This window comes from Anthonomus grandis, chromosome 2 (genome assembly GCF_022605725.1).
Source record: "Anthonomus grandis grandis chromosome 2, icAntGran1.3, whole genome shotgun sequence".
Lineage (NCBI taxonomy): Eukaryota > Metazoa > Arthropoda > Insecta > Coleoptera > Curculionidae > Anthonomus > Anthonomus grandis.
The window spans coordinates 15,361,272-15,379,055 of record NC_065547.1 but is presented as its reverse complement, the minus strand read 5'-3'; the positions used below and the strand labels follow the sequence as shown (position 1 = coordinate 15,379,055).

The window sequence follows — 17,784 nt, the reverse complement described above, 5'->3', positions numbered from 1 at the left end:
AAATTAAAGCTTCATAATATGTAATATATTGTTCTTTCTTACCTTTAAGAAATCCCTGTGGAGGGCTTGATATATAGCTCTGCACGTTTCTGGTATTATGTAACCAAGTGCCTGAGGAGAAATTATTGTCGAATACTTGAGGTCTTCGTACGTTCTGCCAGTAGCCAAAAACCTCAAGGTCGCTGTAAGCCTTTCATGGGGGGAAATGGCTCGTCGCATTACTGTATCTTTTTTTTTAATCAAAGGGGTGACCAATGATAATAAATTTAAATAGCTTTGCTCGTCCATTCTCAAATAATTTTCACGAGTTTTGGCCCACTTTTTCACCATAAGCCAACCAATTAACGCCAGAGCATCATCGTCGGTAGATGCCATAGTTGCCGAAATGAACTGACGTAAAATTTCAGTCCGTGTGTGTGTGGGGCAAACTGCACAGTTTTGCCTTAAGGAAAAACTGTATGTGTGTGGCTGCCTTAAAAGATTTTTAATATAAAACCATCGACGTTCTAACAAAAAGAAAAAAATATTATCTAACAGTAATTTTTGTACATAAGGACATGAAATCCAATTATTTAAATTGTAGTCTCTATATTTTTCATGCTACGAGTTTTCTCAAATATTTCATCGCATGGACTTATATAAATAACTTACTTTCATTCATTCGATCTCAGAAGGCTTAATAAAGTAAAATAGCAAAGTGGATTTAAGATTATTCAGTGATTTTCTTATATCTCACACATCAAGTGCGCTATTGCCTTAAATCACTCATAAAAGATGCACTTTAAAAACATTTTTTTAACTTAGGATGTGGCACTTCGATTTACTTTTTCCTTTTTTACACTTTGTTTATGACCACGAGCCATTGGTTTTTTACTCCTGATTTTTGGGCTTGAAGAAGTGACTTTTTTGGTTAAGAGCCAAAGTCATGGGACAAAAAAAACTAATAACTTCTGTTTTCTGAATTTTCTCGTTTTTTTTTGGAAAATGGCCGTTGTAATGAATTTAACTCGGCATTGTTAAACCATTTAAATGATTTATTTTGGTAGCCAGTTTTGACGACTATATTTCTCGCTATCATGAATCGAAGTTATAACATAAATAAAGAAATGTAAAATTTTGTCTTTTCAAGCCCAATCCGAGGTTGCTTTAACCATATTACCAAGTGCAGTTTTTCTTTTTATCCATCACTCTTTAAACTACATTTGGGATCTCAACAAATCAGAGATCCGTTTTTTTTAACCCTGCTGTCTACTCCGGTCTTAACGTTTGAAGTTATGTTACGGCCTGTTGAATTTGTATCTAGCATGATTTGCCTGCTATTTCCATAAAATATATTAGGAGAGCCTTGGATGCTCATGGGGATCTAATGGATTGAAAAAATTAGGTCCTAAAACGAAAAAAAGTTGATGTTAAGTTGGCCATTTCAGTGGAGAGGTGAGCATGTATAAATCTTCAAAAATATTTAATACGTATTGCAACATAATGTAAAATTTTGTAATAATTTTAACCTTTTTTGTTATTCGATTTGCACCACATTAAGGTTGTGAGCTGGTCCCTTAGCGGGGTATTTATGAAAAACCGGGAGGCTGTTAATGTCCATGGAACACCGGGACAATACCCAATGTCTCCCAGGACCAAGATGCCCTGTTTGTTTTGGGTCAATATTAACGACCTAGAAAAACATGTGACGAAATATGGTCGAAATATTACCATGAGTCGACTATGAGATGCAACCTCAGCAGGACAATCGAGTGTTGATAATTCGCTAATAAAGTGGAACGCAACATATAACAATTAAGTGTCTGTGTAAAATTTCAATTATTTTTATTGTGATATGTATGTAGCGTGTTTGCGAAATAAAATATATATTATTATTATATTATTAAAAATAATGACAAAAGAGAAAGGGTAAGAGGTAAAATGAAAATCCTACTCCTTATTTATTAATCATTAAGTTTGTATGATTTACGACATGTTTCGAACACGGTGGTGTCCATCATTAGGGGATAAAATGAGTTAAAATTGGTATAAGTTATACATGTCAATTTAAGTAGTTTAAGTCCATGTCAAAAAACAACCCTTTATTTATTAATATTTTTTTAAATAATTTTTAAAGTTATTTATTCTTTCTTTTTTTATTACAAAAAAAATATTAATCAATAAAAGGTTTTTTGACATGGACTTAATCTCTGGTGTGTATGACTTATACCAACTTTAACTTTTTTATCTCTTGACACCGCTGTGATCGAAACATGTCGGGAATTATAAAAACTAAATGAGGTTTAATAAATAAGTGGAGGGAGGTTGTATGATTTTCATTTTACCTTAATCTACGACTCCACTGTAAGTATGGTTCTACAAATATCACACTCGACAAATATCAAGTGATTTCGGAAATTAACGAAAATGACTTTGATCGCAGAGTAGAATTTTGTGAAAATATTTTGGAAAAACTGAACAGCCATGACTTGTCACTATACAATATTTGTTTTTCTGACAAAGCCACCTTTTGCTTCAATGGAGAAGTAAACTGCAAGTTGTGACAGTTTAGACAGAGCGAAACTAAAGGCGGAAACACATTATAGTCACGTCACGTGAGCTCACGTGCTATCATGTTAAGTTAACCGTTGCGTGATATTACGCTAGGAGACACACTTGGGTACGCTCACGTTGGACACGTTGTAGTTCATGTTTGTACTTAGCGTAGTAATGAAGTGAAATAGAGATTCTTTTTCGTCAAGTTCATCAGACTGGGAGGAAGATATAGAAAACACAGCTGCTTTTATAGTAGCTAATGATGGTATACAGCGAAGTGATTGGATTCACCAAATAAATCAGCGTAGAGAAGAAGTGGGGAAATTTCATCAATTAGTCCACGAATTATTTAATGAACATCCAAACCGATTTCACATGTATTTTAGAATGACCAAAGAAGAATTTAATTATTTGCATGGACTTTTTAAAAATGACATTCAGAAGCAAAATACTCAGCTTAGAAGAGCAAATAGTACCGAAGAAAGATTGGCTTTTTTGGCGAAGTTTAAGGTAAGCACTTATCAATAATTGAAATAAATATTTTATTTTGCAAAAAGTATTGCTACACACGTTAAGCAACAATAGAAAAGTTTAATGATATGTAGCTAAATCGACCAGAGACACAGAGTTCATATCTAGTAACGTCGGTCTCTATTCCTCGCGAGTTGTCTCTGCTTTAGGGTAGTTGCTTGTTTGTGAAACATTTGTAAATTGCCCATGTTTATCATACATATCACTTTATCATACTCCTGCGGCGGGACAGTCGATTGCATGTTAGAGGATTCTGATGATGGTCTAGAATATTCATGAGGTGACGGCAAGGGTTGCACAGAATATGACGATGATGACGTAGACTGTCTAGAATTGTCCTGAGGTGAAAACAATGATTGCAAAGCATATGACGAAGATGGTGCAGGTATTGGAGCACTTTGTGCTTGTGCGCTTCTCAATTCAGCTTAAAGGATTGCAGTGCTCACTGTTATTTTAACTGCAGCTTGTTCGGCTTTTGGTAATTGTTTCGTCATTCTCGACAAATTTAGGAAAAATATGTCAGTTTCGTCCATATCTTCTAAACATGTATGTTTATTTTGCGCTGTTAATTTCTCTTCGAATTTTCTTTTTCTGAGAGCAGCATTTTGTTCCATTATTGCCGCCATTTTCTCGGCTGCAGTATTTTTTTTTCTGAACACGTTTTGTTTCTTTTCATGTGCTCTAATGTTTTAGTATTTTGAGCGAGCAATATATCGTCTTGCGAAGGTGTTTATTGTTGTATAACTGCAATATGTTCTTGGTCCCCTTCATCAGCTATATCTTCAGCGTCTGTACTGCGTTCTTGTATTTGCTCTTCGTCTGCGTCAACGTCATCGTCGTTAATTTCTCGACTCTTCGTCGAGAACGCGAATGGAAACTGGAAATTCGTTTAGGAGTATGGGATTCAATTACAGAATGGGATTCAGTATAGTTCGTGAAATAGTAATCGAAGTGTGTGATGCCATATGGAAAAATTTGGGGCCTTTTGTACTGCCAAAACCAACGGAAGAGTTATCGAAGAAGTCGTCAGCTAGATTTAACCAACTGTGGAGTTTTCCGAATTGCATTTCTGCCATAGACGGCAAACAGGTTAATATTCAGTGCCCTATTAATGCAGGATCCACATACTACAAGGGAAGTCATTCGATAGTTCTGTTGGCGCTGGTTGATGCAGACTACAAGTTTATTGCCATTGACGTTGGCTCCTACGGCAGGAATAGCGATGACGGCATATTAGAAAAGTCCGATATTGGAAAAAATGCTTGAGAACAGAAAATGCCAGCAACTCTCCACTGGAACCAAATGGACCACCTCAGCCTCATGTCATCGTGGGTGATGAAGCATTCTTACTGAAAACATACTTGCTTCGTCCATACAGCAAATATCACTTACAAGGAAATGAAGCTTATAACTACAGATTATCAAGAGCTCGACGCGTTGTGGAAAATGCGTTTTGGCATTTTGGTAGCGCGATGGAGAGTGTTTCATAGACATTTGGAAGTACAACCAGAATTGGGGGATAAAATTGTTCTTGCTTGTTGCTGCCTCTATAACATGTTGTGTTCCGATGCATACGAACCTGATAATGTCACTTTGAATATGCCTGATGCTGGCTTTCAATATCTTGATAAAATGAAACGGAATTATACTAATGAAGCTTTTAGAGTTCGAGAAACTTACAAACTTACAAACTATACAGAATTTTTCAATTCACCTTCGGGTAGCGTACCTTGGCAGATAGATATGGTTTGCAGAGGCAGAGTAGACCGTGATAACAATTAAATATCTACAGCATGGAACTTTCTAATAAAATAAATTGGTAAAAAATTAAGGACTAATACGTAATCAAAATTCATTCATTTCATTAGAAAGTTTCACTCTGTATATACTGTGTATGTCGTCTGCTAATGCGTTTATACATATTAATAATAAAAGAACAAAATCACTGAATTTACCCGTTATTTGTAAGTGTCTACCAATTTCTTCCCAAGCTTCTTGCCAAATCGTCTGGTCCCTGTGCTCGGCTGATGAGTGATTGTATAGTATTCTGATACATAAAATTCTACGCGTAAGTGGACTTGCACATACTGAGCAGGTCACGTGAGCTCACGTGACGTGATGATAGTCTGTTTCCACCTTAATCCTCATTTAATCCGTGAAACACATACTTAGCGTCCATTAAAACTAAACGTATGGGCGGGAATTCTAGGCAATTATAACAAATTTTCTTGAAAATGCCATCAATCCCCAGAAAGAGTTTAGAAAACGACCCGGATTTAGTCGAAGACCAGCTAGTCTATCAACAAGATAAAGCACCTCCTCACTATGTTCGTCCTGTAAAAAATTTTCTAGATATTACTTTTTCTGGTCGATAGATTGGAAAGAGAGGATATAGACTGACACGATCAGCTGATATAACCGCGTTGGACTTCTTTCTTTGAAGACACCTAAAATTGTTGTTTATAAGACGCAGTCAGAATCACTTGAAAATTTAAGTCAACGAATAGTAGTTGAATGCTGTTAGCTAATACCTGAAACATTTTAAAGGGTTCGAGAGGAATTTAAAGCTCGATTGTATCGCTGCATGAAAGTAAAGGGCCAATCTTCGACCAATTTATAAAATAAATAATTTTTTGTACAAAACATTATTATTAATTACACTATTTAGATTTACACATATACTATTTAGTAATATTAAAAAATCACAAAGAATTTTTTATTTTCATCTTAACACGAGTATATTCCAGCAATTTCTGATTCTCTTTTTCAAAGTCCACTACCAGCTTAATTTAAATCTTCTGACTCTCATCATTAGTTTCAAAGTTTAAAGCGACTAATTTTTGTCGTTAGTTAATTAAGTTAAAAAAATAGCTAATAAATTCGACACGCTGTCATTTTACTTGGAATGACAGTAGAAGGCCTCAAACATCGCAATTGTACTTAAGGTCAAAAAACTTCCAGTCAATATCCCGTTCCATTTAACATTTTGGGTATGAATCCCATGCCCCGCTTAGGGACTGAAGTGGCGAAGCTGAGAATAAGCGCGAAATGTGTCCCCTTAAAAACAAAAATCGACGGGTCCGATTTTTTTCTGGAGGTGAAGGCAGTTATTTGGGGTAAATAGTATTAGTTAGGACATGCTGTATAATATTGTTATACTCTATTTCAGAAGTGTGTAGAGCAATAAAACCTCATTAGGTATGCAAAAGTGGTACCTGGTGATCCACCAATATTTTATGCCACTACCTTAGTTGGGTATTAGTTTCAATGTAAAATTCTTTCTTTTCGTTGATTGCAGGTAGTGCCACCCGGTTTTGGGTCAATTTATGAGTTTTGCCCATTGTTATCCACTGATAAACATTGAAAACGGTTCGCCAAAGGCGTGCAACTGGGACTTGTTTTTTACCTTATAATTAATATACTTAAATGCTATTTTATTTTAGAAAGTTACTTTTGTTTAAATGGAATAATATATTTTTTTTACAAATTTATTGAACATAATATGTAGAGTAAAACAGTTAAAAATGTCACTTTTGGATCTGGCACTTTTTGAACAGTGTATAACAATTTTAAATTATAATAGATTGTAGTCTTCTTCGTCATCTGACGAACTGTCATCACCTCTTGACATTATAATTAAAGGATCGACTGTCTGATCGATGAGGTTGTCAAGATCCCACATTTTGTCCTCTTGCTTAGTTACATGCTGGACTGCTTTTCGCCAATTCTCTGGTGTCGCTTCCGTAATCGCTTGATCAAACAGTAGCTTAACATCTTTCATTTTAAAAGTCGTGTTTTGTCTTGCTACAAATCCTTTTACCTGCGCCCATATCAGTTCTATAGGATTTAGTTCGCAATGATATGGCGGTAAGCGCAGTACAGTTATATTATATTTTTCGGCTATATCTTCCACGGCGTATTTCATGAAACGAGTTTTGTGTAAGTTTGCTATTGCCAGCAGTTCTTTTTTTATCAAATTTGCTTCAAACGCAATACCTTTTGCAGTCAGCCAATCGATAATTTCTTGCTTTCTCCAACTTGAAGTTGGCGTCTTCTCTATTCGCCGTGAATGATAGCTTGCGTTATCCATAACCACCACCGAATTAGCCGGAAGAAATTTTATCATTTCACCAAAATAGTCCTCGAAAACGTCTGAGTTCATGTCTTCATGGTAATCTCCTGTGCGAGTCGACTCAAAGGTTAGCAGACCTTCTTTTAAAAATCCCTCTTCGCTTCCAATATGTGTGATTATAAGTCTTTTTCCTTTTCCCGAAGGTACTTTAATACCCGTAGACTTTAATACCGTTCTATGAAAGCTTGGCGGGCACTGGTTATATTTTTGTCTTGCCACATTTTTTGGACTATATAACCTTCGTTAATCCACGTCTCATCAAGATAAAAAACTTTCTTTTGCTCCCTGCGGTACTGCTTGATACTTCTCAAGTATTGTCGTCTCCAACAAACAATTTCGTCGCTCTCCAGTAAAAGTGCTTTGCGGTTATGCTTTTCCCAGGCAAAATCCATATTTTTTAAAGTTTTCCATAAAAGTTTTCTACTTATCAACGGAATACTGTCATCTCGGCCAAGCTCCATTAAAATTTTGTCTAGGGTGGGTATTTCCTTTTTAAAATAAAAAGAGTGAACTTTTCTTCGAATTATACATTTAGCATTTTCATCAAGGACTTTTGTAGGTCGTCCTGGCTTTTGCTTAGGAGATTCCACTTGACCTGCTACTTTTCTTTCCCGCAACAATTTGAAAATGGTAGACTTTCCAATTCCACTCATTCGAGAACATTTTTCAACAATTTCTTGCACAGTAAAACTAGGGTAATCGTGTTTTATGCAATCATGTACATTTAAAATAATAACTTTTTCACTCAGCGATAGTGGAGAATTTTTAGTACATCTTTTTGTTGGACTGAATACCTTCATTTTTTAAATATTGGGATAATAATATTGTGATTACACTACAGCGTAGCAGTGACTACTAACGTTTAAAATATGATTTAAAAGTATTTATAGTCTGTATATATTACCTGACCCCATTTTTGCATGTTACAAAGCGTTAAAAGATAGGTACCTATACAAAAGGATTAAAAGTATTTATTTAGTATTTAATCTCTTTCAAAATAAAGGCATTTAATCCGTGAAAATTAAATTCATAAATATTATAAGTACCTGCGCCTATGAACTACCACGAAATGTAGCCAAACAGAACGGAATTCCCCAGTTTATGGCTCTATACACTTCTGAAATAGAGTATACCTTAGCGGTCTTTTGCTTAGGAATAACGTGCCTGTTGCAAATACGACTATGTCAATCATCAGCGGGGAACACAAGTTTAATAAAAAGATACGTGGAAGTTTGTTATAATACAATTTTGTAAGAGTAAAGAGAGTTCCACTTCTTACAGACAAAAAAATTATATAGTGACTATTAATTATAATAGTCACTATATAATAATATACTAATAATACCAACTAAGGATAGGCTATATGTACCTATAAGCGTACTTGCTTTACTACCCTTTTGCAATGATACCCCAAATCTTGCCTTAATATTGCCCTAAATATGGCGCCGGACCTAAAGCAGGAAATCTTATTAGAAAAGTAAACGCAACTAATTTAGGTCAGCAAAATGAAACATAAAAGAGAATCTTTAAACTCAGCTTTAGTATATTGACAAGAGGAAATGTCACAGTTGTCACGTAAATTAACCTATGTGTGTGAAGCTAGCGTCCGATCGATATCCAGCAACCAAAATCGAGAACGCAGCATATGTCGGTTGCCAGCGACCAATTTATAGTCCGCGCTCACTGTTATGTAATCAAAATAAATGATGAATAAATAAATAATTAATAATGCCCGTGTCTCCTAAAATTCCCAAGGGATTTTAGTAATTTTTTGTCCAGATATTAAAAATGAATACCTAAATCGACTTATGGTGGTCTTAAACCTTTACAAACGAAAGTTTTTTTATTAAAAATTATTGAATTGTTAGATGTTAATAAAATATAAACGGCTATAATTTCCAAAACTCCCAAAGGATTGCAATGAAACTTTCTTATGTAATTCATTTATGTAAATAATGAATATCTAACTCGATTTCAGACCCAAAACTCCCATAGGATTTGGATAATTTTTTTTTATATTAATAATAAACATTTTAATTTATGAGTTTAAACTAGTTAAATCGAGTTATTTTAACCAATCAAAATACCATAATAATTTTACAATTATTTATTTTTTTTATAACAAATACAAAGAAAGTAATTGCTGGGTATGAATACAAGATCCAAATCCTTATTTAAGTCCAAACCGTGTTTGACTTTCTGATTATTCTAAATATATCCTTTAATTTAAGACTTTGACAAAAAAAAAAGCTTTATTAAATTATACTAAAATGTTTCAAATCTGATACATTAAGTTAAAGTGTTCTCCTCAAAAAAAAAACACACTAGAATACAAACTAGATACCTTTCTTTTATATTTAACTACTTGGATGCTTCGACTAAAGGCATTACATCTTACCATTGTAGCAAAATTTAAGATAAATTCTGAACCCTTTGGAAACTCTGTTCTCCTTTTGATCCAAGGCAGGCCAGTGGAGTACATTACAATAAAAAAGAGTAGATATAACCTGTGACTCGCGAACTTAATCTTTGGCATGTATAATAATTTTAATTTTAAATAAGCACCTAAATAAATGAGACACATAATTTTCAAAGTTCAATTTATTGTCAATCCAAAGGTGCCAAAATCGTGCCTTCCACTTTAAATTAGAAATTATCAGAGGCCGTCGATCCAAACAATAGCAGCTTAGATTTAGCGCTATATAGAACGAGTTTGTGACTTTTAAATACGAGGCATGTTTTTAAAGTAAGTACCGTCTTGATATACAAGTACATTTTTTCAAACAAAACTTTATTAACCTGGAAGAGCATTTTTTCCTCCACTTCTCTACATAATTTCCATTATTATTAAGGCACTTGTCGTATCCTGGAACCAGCTTTTGTATGCCGTCGTCAAAGAAGCTTGCCGCCAGACTGGACAAAAAAAGAACGTTCGGACACAATTTCGTAGAGAACACTTCTTGATACAGCAGGGAATTTTTCAGCTAAGGACGAAATTGTGAACCGTCTGTTCTCTTTCACTTTACAGTCCACTTTTTGAATGAGATTATCGGGGTAATGACTGAAGGTCGCCCATTTCGTTCCTCATCATGAACGTTTGTGCGGCCATTTTTGAAGGCCCTAACTCATTTTCGCACCATTCCTTCACTCATAATGTTTAATGTTTTACCATAAACTTCACTGATTTGACCATGAATGTCAATTGCTTTTAGGCCTTTAGCACACAAAAAAAAAGAATCATACCACGCACAGTCGGCAGGATTCTCGATAGTCGACGGCATTTTAAAATCACCTAAACAAATCAAGACTCGATCAAACGGCGTCGTAATGGCGTCTGTGGCTTCCCAATAGGGGTCGAGAACTATCGATAGTGCTATCTGCTACATTTATCGATAGTTTGGACTATCGAATACTATCGATGTTTTTCATAAACTATCGATAATATTCGATAGTTCTAGCCTGTCGAGGTCGAGCAGTATTAAACTCAAACACACAGTTTAAAACTAGAACCAGACCTAGACATTAGTACCACATCAAATTGGCTGACTAATTGCCCCATAGGGTAGGGAGCAGAAGACGAAAAAAAGAAGAGAATAACGAAAAAAAGAAGAAGAGTAAGCTATAACCTAACCTTAACCCTACTTTATTCTGTCATTTTATGTTATGATGCATGCATTTGCATTGGTTTTTGCTTTTTTTATAATTTATTTTATAGGTTATTTTTTGGCAATTGGCATTGTTTTAATAATGATGTATGAAAGAAAAACGTAATAAAACAAGGAAAAATTTATAAAACACAATAAAACAAGGAAAAACTGCAAAAAAGGATTTTAGGAGGATATACGTGGTCGTGGTGTTCAGTATTTTTGGGTGTCATTTTCAAAAAACGATTTAGTATAATAAGAATACATTTTTCTTGGATATTTCTAACAATGGAAAGATTCTTGACAAACAAAAGTAAGGGTATAATTATTTTTGTGTTTAGTATAAATGTATTAAGTGGGAACAAATTTACTGTTATTTTAAGGTAAAAATCAGAATAATGCCGAACCCGGACCTCAAGAGAAAGATCTGAATCTGAAGATTCCCAACCCGAAGAGGAAGGTGAAGCGTCTGTTATTTGTACAAATGCTTCTAGAGAAAAAAACAAGCAACTTCTAAAAGAAAAAGAAAGCATGTGTCCGCTGTATGGGACTATTTTAAAAGGTCTGGCGATCGAAAATTAGCAAAGTGTATGACATGTGGAAAAGCATACAAAACAAGTGGCAACACAAGCAACATGCGAGATCACTTAGATAGACATCATCCAATACATAAGGGAAATATACAGCAGTCAGCATCAGATGAACCTGTAGAAACTACAGCAATTATTGACTCTGAAGGGTCATTTTCTAACACATCTAGTGCTCGTTCTAGTGCTCGATCAACAACAAGATCAATTAGCCTCTTTTTTAAGAGAGCCCACCAATATAATTCGAATTCAAGGCATAAAAAGGAAGTTGACAGAGCCCTTATTAAAATGGCGGCTCTCGACAACCTGTTAGACCCAAGGTATGTACTTCCTAGTTCATTTACTTTAACTGGCAAAATGTTGAATGAATTTTATTTGGAAATGTACCAGAAGATAAAAGCAGAATTAGAAAAGATTGAATATGTTGCTATAACTTGCGATTCCTGGACCCCCACAGCAACAGAGTCATACTTGACTGTGACATGTCATTAAATTAATACATATTATGAACTAAAAACAGCTATTCTTTCTACCAAACCTCTAACAGGTGGAATAAATCATACGGCCGAAAATATAGCCCAGACCCTAACCGAAATATTCGAAGAATGGAACATTGAAAATAAAGTTATGTGCATTGTCATAGATAATGCGGCTAATATGATTAAATCATGTGAGCTACTAAAAAAAAAGCATTTACCATGCTATGCACATACTCTTAATTTGGCAGTCCAAGAAAATTTTGTCGTTATCCAACCAGTAATTAAAAAATGTAAAGATGTAGTTACATTTTTTAAGAGTAGCACCATTGCTATGGATATGTTTAAAAAAGAACAAAATATTGATGCAAACAACGAAGGTCATAAAGAATATAAATTGTTACAAGAAGTGACTACTAGATGGAATAGTACATACTACATGCTTGAAAGGATCTTGAAAACAAATGATGCAATTGGCAGAGCCATACTAAAATTAAGAAAGGCACCTGTACCTCTTTCTGTTGATGAGATCACTCTTATACAAGATTGTGTTAAAATTCTAAAATGTTTTGAGGAAGCTACCAGAAAAGTATCAGGTAAAATTATTCATTAAGGAATTGTGCATGTGGTTTTAAAGTACGTATTTTAATTTTTTAGGCAATAATGTAACAGTGTCTCTGATAATTCCTTTGATATTAGGAATTTATAATTATTTAATAACGATTCATACAGAACTTGTGACGGAGGAGGGAAAAACATTTTGCAATAGATCAATTGAATCAGTAAAAAAGAGGCTGTTCCCATATGAAACTAAGACGAATACGAAATTGGCGACATTACTTGACTCCAGGTTTATTTATTTACTTATTTTATTTATCCACTGGCAAAGCCCAATTACAATTTAGGTAGTGTTATAAATTAACAAATCAAAATATAAAAATACTAAATAAACAATATAACTAGATTTAAAAGAGATAACTATTCCCTTACTTTAGGTTTAAAAAAGAAGCTTTTCGAAGTAAAGATAATGGAGCATCGGCAACTTCATTACTGGAAAATGAAATGTATGCTATAATGAGAAAAAGGGAAGAGATGAACAGGTCTGTTACTGACCAAACTCAGCCAACCATTCCAACACCTAGTGCATCCTCGGCCTCGCTTTTTGCGTTCTTGGAAACGAGAATAGCTGAGAAATCAAAATCGGTAACATCAGATATCATAATCACCAAACGACAGGATTTAGAAAGGCCCAATTCAAGTGAGGAAACTAACCCTTTGTTATTTTGGAAGGTAAGTTAGTAAATATAATATAAAAGCCTAACATCTGCGTTTATTAATTTTATTGTATTTTTTAGATAAGTGGCAAGGAGTTACCCCCTATGGACGAGTGCGCCATTAAATACCTATGCGTTCCAGCGACATCGGTAGAAATCGAGAGGAGCTTTAGTGCTGCAGGGCAAGTTATATCCGATAGAAAATCTAGACTAAAACCAGCCAATGTAAACAAACTAGTATTTTTGCATAAAAACAACAGTTTGTAGATGTTAGAAAATAAATATTTTTTAAAAAAGTGTAATTTTTTTAACGTAAAATTTTATTAAACTTTTAGAATAACTATCGAAATACTATCGATAACTATCGATATTTAATACCTAAACAATCGATAACTATCGATAGCCACTACTATCGATAGTTCTCGACCTCTACTTCCCAATTGATGTAGCTACACTACGCGCATACGCCAAACGGCGACTGCAGCGCTGCGGCGGCGTAATTTAAAAACGGTACTTTAAAACGTACGTACGTAAATGCCTCGTATTTCCGAAATAATTAAAAGATCTAGAGTTGATGCACGTCATAGAGTTGTTTACATCTAAGTCAGAAAATAAATTTGAGCGTGAGAATGATAATTTGCTCAGTAGCATGAAAGTCACATGTTCTGTCATAATTGTCATTAGATTATCGATTTTCTTTCGTTCCTTGCCACCACCCACCTTCGCATCATCGATCGTCGCCATTGCTTATTCCTTTTTATTTTTTCTTTTTATTTTTTTGGGTGTGTCCTTTTGTTGTTTTTCTCAACAAAAAATAGTTCAAAATGTAACTTAAAGTGATTAAAGTGTAATTTCATCATATAGAAGTTCGTTTTGATGCACACACTGTTTTTAATAAAAAAGTTACGTGGCCCGTAGGACCCGGTAATTTTTTTCTAATTGGGACTGGCAGTTAACGTGTTAAAGTAGATTTTGTTTTTAATTTTTTTAATTTTATTAACATTTTTTGACGTAACTTCATCACAAACCTAATATTATCGTTTAACCAGTGAGAGCTTTAATAAGTCGTGATTTCAACGGCACATGGGGCTTAAGAGGAGCATTTAGGTTACTACTAAAAAATGAAACCATCTCATCAATATTAGATATAAATTTTATAAGATATCAGTCAATATGTCTTCTAAGAATTCTTCAAAATTAAAATTCGAAAAATCTCTTTATGTCCTCTCTTCTGTTTAAAAAAATCTGGTTGAGTTACGACCAAACCGTGATGAAATGTAATGCCCAAGTAGCACAATGTTCTTGAAATTATCATATAGCACGCTATATAATATAATAAAAAAACTGCATTGTCATCATTGTCTTATAAGCATTTATAAATCGTGTATAAACTCAAAAAGGGCCCACGCTAATAAAATATTTTTATTTTATTAAACTCGTTTAATAGTTTTATATAAGATTATAAAATCGATTCCAGTCCATAATAAAGCATTTACAAAAATTACTAACGTTATATTATTACTTTATTACTAATTTATAAGACTACCTTCATAGGGTGTTCATTGGAAAACTTTCCACCACGGATTAATCGAAAACCACTGTTAAAAAAAAACGCCGAAATACGTCAAAAGGTTTGTCAAGGGGGACAACTTTCTAACCTAAACTTACTTCAACCCCTTTCACCCATTGCCCCCCAGGGTCATCCCCTTAACCTTCGCCCCATCGCCAGCGCGCGGAATCTCGCCCCATTTTAAAATGTTTTTGGTTATTGACTAAAAGTTACTGTGCACCTCGGGCTGCGGTTCTCAGTAAAGTCCAGTTCAGAGATCTATTAGAATCTTTGATGTGTCGCAGATGCCGCACTAACTAGTCCATGCGCCTATGTCATATTTATTGTTGCATGATATATATGTTTAAGTGGCAAAATTTTATATTGCCTATCTATGAAATCATTTTAAATATACGTAAAACCCCATGTTTTATACTATTTTTTATTTTTCTTTCGAAAATGTTAAGTTATGCTTTTTACACGTTTATGAAAGTAAAGAATTTAGAATTTGGCCTGTATTCGTCTAAATTTTTTGCAGTTTTTACTGTGAGGAAGTGTGTTTTTTTATTTGTGTTTGTGGATTTGTTTTGGTATTATACCTAAAGACCTTAAAATGTTTCGACCCTGGGAAAATAGGCAGGAAAATTTGGCAAAAGTGTTTGTGCGGGCCTATGGAGACCGTGGGTGTACAAGAAAGACAATAACATTTGTGTTAAAAACAATAAGAGTGACCTGGACAGTGATTTAGACTTACATAGTTCTGATAGTTCATTTTCTAGTATTGAGAAAGCAAAAAGAAGCAAGGGAAGTAGAAGCTACAGAGGAAATCAAGCAGTTTTAAAACGTAATTGTTTAAGTACAGACGCCAAACAAATTTGTCTAAATATCTATAACAATCTAAGGAATAATCCTCAGTTCACAAATGATTGTAGTGTTTTGCAAAAAACAGCGTTTTTAACAGGGGTTCCCTATAGTACAATATACCTGTAAAAAAAAGGATTAAAGACAGAATAAAAAGGAAAGATGCAGAACCAATCAAAGGGACTTGACACGGATATTGCCAAATTGCTAAGGAAAGGTGTGTATTCTAAATACAAAAACAATGAGGTTTTGACCATAGAGACATCTTATCGGCAAGGGACAAACATTTCTCAGTCTCAACCTTGCGGAGATACCTGATAAAACTTGGATTTAAGCTTAAGATGGTTAACAAAAGAGCTGCTGTAATGGAATTGTCAGGTGGTGTATAGAATATTTGAGGAAAATTTAAAAAATTTGGGAGGAAGAATGATCCATATATTATTTAGCCGAAACATGATATGATACATTTATGATTGATGCATGATTTCCATTCTCTGGGAAAAAAGTCCCTTTTTTGCCATAGTAAGAAAACTATATTTTTATTAATAAAACATGTTTAAAATTTTGTTTTTTACAGCTTACTGCTCTTGTTTGTCCTTCAGTGACACAATAAAGACTGCTTCTGCCACCATTCTCTGGGAAAAACCCTTTTTTGTTATGGTAAGAAAAACACTGTTTTTAATAAGAAAACAAGTCTAAAATTTTGTTTTTTACAGCTTACTACCCCTGTTGTGCTTCAGCGACACAATGAAGACTGCTTTTTCCTCCATTCTCTGGAAAAAAGTCCCTTTTTTGCCATAGTAAGAAAATCCTAATTTTATTAATTAAACAAGTTTAAAGTTTTATTTTTTTCAGCTTACTGCCTCTGTTTGTCCTTCAGCGACACAATAAAGTATATATAATGTAATGCTTTAGTATCCATATGCTGATGTGCGAGATGAAGTTGGAATCCATGGTGGCAACAGAGAAACTGTTTCCTTCCTTAATGGAAGAAACTGCTAAAGAACAATGGTAAAAAAACAGAATTTAAAAAATTGTATTAACTTTTTGGGCCAGATTCAAAAGAGTGGGTAAATTTATAAAAGTATTTAGTATCCTCACTGTAGTTTTAGGATCCAGTATACTTAAAATGTAGTGTTTTGAATAAGATTTTTAGTTTTTAGTATAAGCATTTATTTTTGTTAATTTTTATCTAATCTCTCCTAATATACATAATAACTAAATACGAGGCAAACAAATTAATAAATATTACATTCAGGATGTAAAGTGTGTGTTTTTTTTTATAAGTGAAACTTGTGTCTTTTAAACGCATAAAGTATAGACAGCTAGATGATTTTTAATGTAAAAGTTTATTTTAAAAAATATACTTCCAATTTTCTGACTACATAATTACTTTTTATCAAAAGAAGTTGGTACTAAATATAGAAATAGGGGGTTTTCATAAGTATATTATTATAATTATATATCATAATATGTATTAATTAAAAAAAAAACTATAATAAAGGACATTGAATATGGCAGCCACAAATATTATATAATTGTGGCTGCCCATTAATAATCACTACCATGTAAAAATAAATCTCAATTTCCAAAAAAAGGAAATATATAAAATTTGAAGACAAACCAAAACATTAAACACTTTTGTGTCAAAAAGTAACTATTTAATGCCTTAATCCACAGAATAAATGGGCCTAAGTAATTCGTATCACCTATTCTCTCATCAAACTCAAAAATGCTTTGTCAATATAAACATAGAAGTTTTAGACAAAGCCAATAGACTGTACATTAAAGGAATAAAAACGAGAAACTAATTTAAAATAAAATAAAATTATATAAAACTTTGAAAAATACTTAAATGCTAATCATTAAAAAATTCACCTAAACTATAGTACGCTTTTCTAGCAAGAAATATTTTCGTCCTTGTACGTAGGCTTTTTCAGTCTTAAGTTGTCTTATTTCTAGTGGAAGTTTATTAAACAGCTTTCTACCTCCATATATGATAGAGCTACCAAAGTATATAGATTTCAACAAAAGTTACAATTGTTAAAAAAAAAAAAGAAACTTAGTTAGACTGTGGAGCTAGGGACAAGTTCAAAATGAGGAATGGGTAGCCTTAACAAATAATTTTGTCGCGTATTATAGCGGCTTCCTAAGTGGAGTTCCTGTTTATATTTTCTAAAAACTAAGCAAACTGT

At 33.7% G+C, this 17,784-nt stretch overlaps 1 protein-coding gene across 2 annotated transcripts in view; it reads right to left on the bottom strand.

Annotated features, from left to right (window-relative positions):
- LOC126747943 (G-protein coupled receptor dmsr-1-like) overlaps positions 1 to 17,784 on the bottom strand; it is a 518,114-nt gene that overhangs the window by 147,750 nt on the left and 352,580 nt on the right. The gene's annotated exons all lie outside the window — the stretch shown is intronic.